Source organism: Pseudophryne corroboree, chromosome 7, assembly GCF_028390025.1.
Source record: "Pseudophryne corroboree isolate aPseCor3 chromosome 7, aPseCor3.hap2, whole genome shotgun sequence".
NCBI classification, from domain to species: Eukaryota; Metazoa; Chordata; class Amphibia; order Anura; family Myobatrachidae; genus Pseudophryne; species Pseudophryne corroboree.
The window spans coordinates 234475220-234484297 of NC_086450.1; the positions used below are offsets into that span (position 1 = coordinate 234475220).

At 41.0% G+C, this 9078-nt stretch overlaps 1 long non-coding RNA gene across 1 annotated transcript in view; it reads left to right on the forward strand.

Annotated features, from left to right (window-relative positions):
• The window catches only part of LOC134943555 (uncharacterized), a 69484-nt gene extending 60617 nt beyond the window's left edge, over positions 1–8867 (forward strand). The window contains exon 2 of the long non-coding RNA XR_010181606.1: positions 8422–8867. This is a non-coding gene — a long non-coding RNA (uncharacterized LOC134943555). The remainder of the gene's footprint in view (positions 1–8421) is intronic.
• The last annotated feature ends 211 nt before the right edge of the window (positions 8868–9078 follow it).

The following is a 9078-nucleotide window of genomic DNA, read 5'->3' on the forward strand; positions in this document are numbered from 1 at the left end:
CGAGTCTGCTCGGACCCGTGAAAAAAACCATGAAGTTCGGGCGGGTTCGGATTCAGAGAAACCGAACCCGCTCATCTCTAATGCAGTGTCGGACTGGGGCATGAACTGCCCACCGGGGGAATGCAGTGGTGAGGGCCCATGTTTAGGGGTGTGGCCAGCCACCATACAGGCTTGGCTAACCATTACAGAGTGCATGGTCTGGACCCCGTGATTAATATAGTAAATACTGCTAGTGCATGCATGATAATGTACCAGATTAATGACAACTGTAGAAAATACACCTATAGAGATGAGCGAGTTCGGTTCCCTGAGAACCGAACCCCCCCTGAACTTCACTACCCGAGCCCGGATCCGAGTCAGGCTCGGGTTTTCCCACCTGACTCGGAAACCAGAACCAGACAAAACGTCATCATCCCGCTGTCGGATTCTTGTGGGGTTTGGATTATATATAAGGAGCTGCGCATCACCGCCATTTTCACTCCAGCATTGGAGAGTGTAGCGAGAGGACATGTCTCCGTTCTCAGTGTCCTGCTTCAGTACAGTAGAAGTGTCTTGTGCTGCATAGTCCAGTCACAGTGGTGGTGTCCTCTGCTGCCATATGTCCAGTGCTGCTGTATAAGTCCAGTCCAATGGTGCTGTGTTGTGCTGCATCAGTTCAGTGGTGGTGTATTGTGCTGCATCAGTCCAGTCACAGTGGTGGTGTCCTCTGTTGCCATATGTCCAGTGCTGCTGTATAAGCCCAGTCCATTGCAGTGGTGCTGTGTTGTCCTGCATCAGACCAGTGGTGGTATCCCTATGCTGCAGTATATGTCCAGTGGTACTTCCATATATGTCCAGTGATACTGCAGTATATGTCGAGTGATACTGCCGTATATGTCCAGTGGTACTGCCGTATAATTCCAGTGATACTGCCGTATATGTCCAGTGGTACTGCCATATAATTCCAGTGATACTGCCGTATATGTTCAGTGGTACTGCCGTATAAATCCAGTAATACTGCCGTATATGTCCAGTGGTACTGCCGTATAAATCCAGTGGTACTGGTTTATATATCCAGTGATACTGCTGTATAATTCCAGTGATACTGGCGTATAATTCCAGTGGTACTGGCATATAAATCCAGTCCAGTGGTACTGCCGTATAAGTCCAGTGGTACTGCCGTATAATTCCAGTAATACTGCTGTATAAATCCAGTCCAGTGGTACTGCCGTATAAATCTAGTGGTACTGCTGTATAATTCCAGTAATACTGCCGTATAATTCCAGTGATACTGCCGTATAATTCCAGTGATACTGCCATATAATTCCAGTGATACTGCCATATAATTCCAGTGGTATGGCATACATGTCCAGTGATACTGCAATATAAATCCAGTCCAGTGGTACTGCCGTATAAATCCAGTGGTACTGCCGTATAAATCCAGTGGTACTGCCGCATAATTCCAGTGATACTGTTGTATAAATCCAGTGATACTGCCATATAATTCCAGTGGTACTGCCGTATAAGTCCAGTCCAGTGGTGTTGCCATATAAGTTCAGTGGTGCTGTCCTGTGCTGTGTATTATTTACTCCAAATAAAGTGGTTATTAATATTTAATCCAAATAATTTTCACAGGGTTAGCCCTGTGTGGTGTAGAGGAGGTACGCTCTCCTGTACCACATATTGTTATATAACTCCAGGAGGTTAGTTACACAAAATGTGGAGAAGATGATGTTCATCAAAATGAATTATAAATTCCTCCGGGAAGACCTTTTCCAGCAATTGCCTCCAGAAAGTACACAGGGACCTGTGATGGTGGATTCCAGTGGGGACTAATTAATACTCTGTGAGGAGGAGGATGTACACACTGAAAAGGGTGAGGAATCAAAGGATGCGGATGAGGTCAACATCTTGCCTCTTTAGATCCAGTTTGTGCAAGGAGAGATTGATTGCTTCTTTTTTGGTGGGGGCCCAAACAAACCAGTCATTTCAGCCACAGTCGTGTGGCAGGCCCTGTCGCTGAAATGATTGGTTTGTTAAAGTGGGCATGTCCTGTTTATACAACATAAGGGTGAGTGGGAGGGTCCAAGGACATTTCCATCTTACACCTCTTTTTCTTCTTTGCATCTTGTGCTGTTTGGGGAATAGTTTTTTTATAGTGCCATCCTGTCTGACACTGCCGTACAAGTCCAGGGGTACTGCCATATAAGTCCAGGGGTACTGTCGTATAAGTTCAGTCCAGTGGTGCTGTCTTGTGCTGCATCAATCCAGTGGTGGTGTCTGTGCTGCCACCATAAGTCCAGTGGTGGTGTCATGTGCTGTATATTATTTACTCCAAATAAAAGAGTTACATACATTACTTATATTATTATCTAAATAATTTTTACAGGGTTTGTCCTGTGTGGTGTAGGGGTATGCTTGCCCTGTGCTGCATATTATTATAATAGCTCCAAATAAACAGGTTATTATTATTCAAATTAATTTTACAGGCTTTGCCGTGTGTGTGTGTGTGTGTGTGTGTGTGTGTGTGTGTGTGTGTGTGTGTGTGTGTGGCTTAGGGGTACGCTCTCCTGTGCCACCAATATTGTGCATGTATTACATCTGGGTAAATTCCAGCACGTCCCATGTTGTTTGTGCCACACACACGTGTCACTTAGCTTAGTCATACAGCTACCTCATTGCACCTCTTTTTCTTCTTTGCATCATGTGCTGTTTGGGGCCTATTTTTAAATCTTCCATCCTGTCTGCCACTGCAGTGCCACTCCTAGATGGGCCAGGTGTTTGTACAGCACACTTGTGTCGCTTAGCTTAGTCATCTAGTGTGTAAGCTCCCTTACCACATGGTGCGCTGGCGCCGTGGCGTGTCATCAGTCAGGCAAAGGGAGCAGTGACGTACGTTCTGTGACAATGCAGCACTGTGTGTGCGGACAGGGACACACACATGTATAAGGAGCTCTTACTGTAGTGTAACATGTATAAGGGGCTCTTACTGTGATATAACATGTATAAGGGCTCTTTCTGTGGTGTAACATGTATAAGGGGATCTTATTATGGTGTAATTTGAAAATAACGGACACTACTGTGCAGTGTAATGTGAATTGGTATTATTCTGTGGCCCCTATATTTTTGATGCACACCTTCGGGGTCCCACTGTCCCTATTTGAAATATGGGGGTGAAGGAGGCAATAATTCTCTTTCTTGCACAGAGCACCAAAATGTTTAGTTACAGTCTCTGAATGTCACGTTTATATTATTATTAAATATTATTTAAATATATGAAATATATGAAATTATTAATAAATATCTGAAAATATAAATGAGTACTTTATATAATATATATATATATATATATATATATCATTTTTTTTTTCAATAAATATATATTTGTACTGTATATTTAAAAAAAATAATATATATATATATATATAGAGAGAGAGAGAGAGAGAGAGAGAGCTCATGTATGAATTCTCTTACATATATTTTAATATATATATATATATATATATATATATAATATTTTGGATGAGACTTGATGGTGACATACACTGTGATTGACCAGCACTTTTTTAGTGCCCTCATACCTTCCCATCCACAATTAAATAGAGACTGTGTCCTTTAACAGAGATGCGATCAGCATCCCAGCTGATGGAATCCCAGCACCACTAAGGAGACCGGGCACGGATCACGGGGGGGGGGGATATGGGGTAAGTAACTAGCGGCTGGGGGTGGTTAGCCATAGCTCCCATCTCCCGAGGGTTAGGTAGAAATACCCTCTCCATAGTTAAGATCTTCATTGGTGGGATGCCGCTGTTGGTTATGTGAACGCCGGCATCCCGACCATCAGGATTTCTTATGTATTTCCTTGAACATAGTGAGGCAAATCAAATTGTTTCTTCCATGCTCATAAGTAATGGGTGCCCAACAGAGCTACTCAATTGTAGTGTAAATAGAAGTGAGTTCCGCTGGCGCCCATTACTCATCACGCCCAAAGCACAGGGTTTAGCTGCGTAAAGTGTCTAAACGCGTCTAAACTATTGGGCATGCTGCCAAAACAGTAGTTTTGGTGCTTCAACAGCCGACTTTTGCAGATTTCTGCTCACCACCTGAAGAGGCTGCGAGCAGAAATCATACAGTCAGACGCCAATAACTTATAGACGCCCAAAAAACAACTGAATTCCCCCCAGTGACTCTCTCCATTGTTTCTCTCTCTCTCTCTCTCTCTCTCTCTCTCTCTCTCTATATATATATATATATATATATATATATATATACGTAACGAAAGAAAGATGGAGAGCGCAGATATAAATAAAAAGTTTACAATTCCATTTATTGAGAAACAATGCTCACATACATCTCAGTTTAAAATGGTGAACTCGATCCTCCATATAACGGCCAAGCCTCGGAACCGCTCCCTCCCGTACTTGCTCGTACGCTTGATTTCAGGAACCGCCGGTGCCGCTCGTTCTTTCACCGGGACTCAGGCAAAGTTCACACAGTAAATCTCTTGCTCCACAGGCCACGCCCAATGCGTTTCGTCGATAGACTTCATCAGGGGGTGTGGCTATGATCCGTCTCACCATTAATTTATACCTCATCAAACACCTGTATTTCATTATCAATTTGGCTAGTGCAATCTACATGGATTTAAAACATCAAGGCTTACATATCCATTATAACTATATCTAAACAAACTAGAATATCGTAATTTGAGAGACTCCTATACAATATGATCTCTCCAAAAAAGCTTATATATAAACACATATTCAGACAGATTAAAATTCCTCTATAATCCATACATCATTGCTTCAACAGCTACCACATATCCATAGTTTATAATACTAACCAATCATGGTACCTATTCAGAATAACTACCGCATATTAATCATTATAGTGATAGCCAGTGTTGGGACTTAGCACATCATACGTTGACACAATATAACCTAATAGATAAGAAGTAAAACCTACAAAAGATACAAGAATCATTCAAAGGACAGACCCAGAAAACAACAATCCTATAAAGGAACTCTACTTCATAGAACTATTTTCATTTAACCCTTCATGATCTAAATCCTCGCATAAGCACTCGTGTTACCCGTAGAAACTCAGCTCTCCAGTGGGGCAAAGGGATCAATGATCCAACTACAATGCCACACAGAGCGAGTTCCCCGTGCTACACCTAATGCAAAAACGGTGTAATATCGTAGTTCTCGTTTAACCCTAGTGGGCTGATTGTTTCTAATGCATGAATCCAAAAAACTTCCCTTTTACTCAGCTGTTTAAGAATATCCCCTCCTCTTTCATCTAACCTAACATGCTCCAGGGCTTTAAAACTAAATTGACTCAGATCACCTCTATTACATTTTAAAAAATGTCTTGGGACACTATGCTCTTCACATTTCTTCACTATACTCCTTGTGTGTTCTAGCATGCAAATTTGTAGCTGGCGTTTGGTCTTACCTATATAACGCGCTCCACATGCACATTCTATATATGTGGTAGAATGTGCATGTGGAGCGCGTTATATAGGTAAGACCAAACGCCAGCTAAAAATTTGCATGCTAGAACACACAAGGAGTATAGTGAAGAAATGTGAAGAGCATAGTGTCCCAAGACATTTTTTTAAAATGTAATAGAGGTGATCTGAGTAAATTTAGTTTTAAAGCCCTGGAGCATGTTAGGTTAGATGAAAGAGGAGGGGATATTCTTAAACAGCTGAGTAAAAGGGAAGTTTTTTGGATTCATGCATTAGAAATAATCAGCCCACTAGGGTTAAACGAGAACTACGATATTACACCGTTTTTGCATTAGGTGTAGCACGGGGAACTCGCTCTGTGTGGCATTGTAGTTGGATCATTGATCCCTTTGCCCCACTGGAGAGCTGAGTTTCTACGGGTAACACGAGTGCTTATGCGAGGATTTAGATCATGAGGGGGAAATGAAAATATGTCTATGAAGTAGAGTTCCTTTATAGGATTGTTGTTTTCTGGGTCTGTCCTTTGAATGATTCTTGTATCTTTTGTAGGTTTTACTTCTTATCTATTTTTTTATTTTATTTATTACTTTTCAGGTTATATTGTGTCAACGTATGATGTGCTAAGTCCCAACACTGGCTATCACTATAATGATTAATATGCGGTAGTTATTCTGAATAGGTACCATGATTGGTTAGTATTATAAACTATGGATATGTGGTAGCTATTGAAGCAATGGTGTATGGATTATATAGGAATTTTAATCTGTCTGAATATGTGTTTATATATAAGCTTTTTTGGAGAGATCATATTGTATAGGAGTCTCTCAAATTACGATATTCTAGTTTGTTTAGATATAGTTATAATGGATATGTAAGCCTTGATGTTTTAAATCCATGTAGATTGCACTAGCCAAATTGATAATTAAATACAGGTGTTTGATGAGGTATAAATTAATGGTGAGACGGATCATAGCCACACCCCCTGATGAAGTCTATCGACGAAACGCGTTGGGCGTGGCCTGTGGAGCAAGAGATTTACTGTGTGAACTTTGCCTGAGTCCCGGTGAAAGAACGAGCGGCACCGGCGGTTCCTGAAATCAAGCGTACGAGCAAGTACGGGAGGGAGCGGTTCCGAGGCTTGGCCGTTATATGGAGGATCGAGTTCACCATTTTAAACTGAGATGTATGTGAGCATTGTTTTTCAATAAATGGAATTGTAAACTTTTTATTTATATCTGCGCCCTCCATCTTTCTTTCGTTACATGTTCTTTGGAATCAGTGGCTCTGATTCCTAACGGAGGAAGCGGCAGCGTACATCAGAAGGAACGGGACTCAGGACACTAACAATGGACTGATATACTTAAAGGAAAGTTTGTCTAAATGCGCAGCTTTTTATCTATACTTATATATATATATATATATATATATATAAATGTGTATATATATATATATATATATATATTTATTTATTCTGTCTATGTTTCTTGCTATGTGTGTGTGTGTGTGTGTGTGTGTGTGTGTGTGTGTGTGTGTGTGTGTGTGTGTGTGTATATATATATACATACATTCAGAGCCGGCCTTAGGCATAGGCAAACTAGGCAATTGCCTAGGGCATTTGGTATGCTTAGGGGCACCAGCAGCTTCTGCTGATTAAAATGATATGCGGCATGCCTATATTCTGTGTGTATTCCTGGAAATCACTGTAATGTCGCATTTCGTATGCAGATACAGCCGCAGTCGCACACAGTATATAGGCATGCTGCATATCATTTTAACCAGCAGAAGCTGCTTGTGCATCCTAGCCACATAGTAATGCAAATAAGATGCATTTTTATAAACAAAAGACGCCCGACGTTAGCAAAGCTGCCATCTGATTCATGCCAGGCATCTCTTACAGAACTAGCGGCAGTGCTAGGGGGCACCAGCCAAAATCTTGCCTAGGGCATCATATTGGTTAGGGCCGGCTCTGTATACATTTTCAAACATGCATATACACACATATATACTTAAAAACAGCACTAGTCGTGCACCGATATCTGTAGCCCACACACATGCCATGCACACCTCCTGCGGTAGCACACAAAAGGCCCTTCATACATTTCAGCTCCAGGCCAATGAGGACCTTAATCTGGCAGTGCCCATAGTGATTATAACATGTCCAATAAAAAGATCTGCCGGTGTGTGTGCCCTAAGCTACCTTTCTATACATTCCATTGTAGCTTTGATAAAGTATAATAAGACATATTTCCTTACTGTTTATGTAGCTGTGTGCAGTCTCTGTCTGGGCCCCCTCCTCTCTCGCCGGCAGCACAGAGGAACCTTGAGCACTAGGATCACTAGGAGACCCTAGCACTATACCAGAGTCCAGAGCGTATGTGCATGTCTCTGGGGAAATGGCATGGCGACCATTTTCCCGGCAATTTTCCTACTGCGCATGCGCAAAATGACTGGAAAATGGCCACCATGCCATTTTATTGTTGAATTTGTAGAGCGCTGATGACGCAGGACTCTGGAGGGGTAACTCATTATAACATACAATTTTCTAGATATAAATAAATATATTATACATATGTCATACATCAGAAACTGCCCCAGTGGCGCTTTCAATCTACAGTATAAATCTATACTCCCTACCGCATGGAATCACACCCAATAGGATTCATGTTGTCAGAACCAGACCACACATTCATTTGTGAAGATACAGTAGGACTTTAACAAGAAAAAAGGGGAAATGCTGGTATTATTTAGTAAATGCACAATTATCATCTATTGATACACGGCTTACAGTATTTAGTAAATAACAGAACTATATACGAAAAGTTTGTTTTGTTCAATCTGCCTTTCAGTAGAACCCTATTCTCTCCAGCAGCTGCAGAGGATAATTATTTCAGCTTTACATGCAGGTTACCAAACAACAATGGTCTAAGAATACAATCTATATCAAAGAATATTTCTCTTCTTTCCTGAAGATACTGTCATCAACTGATGGACGCTTCAACTTTCTGATAAAAAATAGAAAAGGCTACAAAGAGAAAAATGACATTTTAACAAGGATACCCAATTACATCAAAGGCAACCTCTCTTCTTCAAAACTTAAAAGAGAAAATGTACTACCTGGCGCCTTAATCCTTATCTAAACAGATGACATACAAAGTCTTTTCTTACCCCCTAGGGCGGGGTAGAGATTCCCCATCTGAACAGAGCAAACAAGATTTCTGCAAATTTAGTGTAAAACTGATGAACGGAAATACAAAATAACCATTGTAACGCTGGTCTAGTTGGAACTAAATAAAGTACTGTATGGTGACCTGTCAGTTAATACCACTAAATATTATTTGAACTTCCTCATAGTCATTTAAATTAAAGAGTTAAAAACTGTATCATTGTTTAAAAAATATAAATACTTCAAAGCTGATCCCTGTCTTGCATCCTTTTAACAGTTGCAATCCAGTTTATTAGAGGCTAGTTTCTCTACTTCCTTGGTATGTCCCCATAGGCAAATGCAGGGGGGGATGTCCGGTTGCCCAGAAACCCCCATCCTTTTGGCCAGCAGTTCAAATTATGACAATAGCAATAGTATATACTATGATTACTAGAGTAACTGCCACATCATGCAGTGTAAGGGA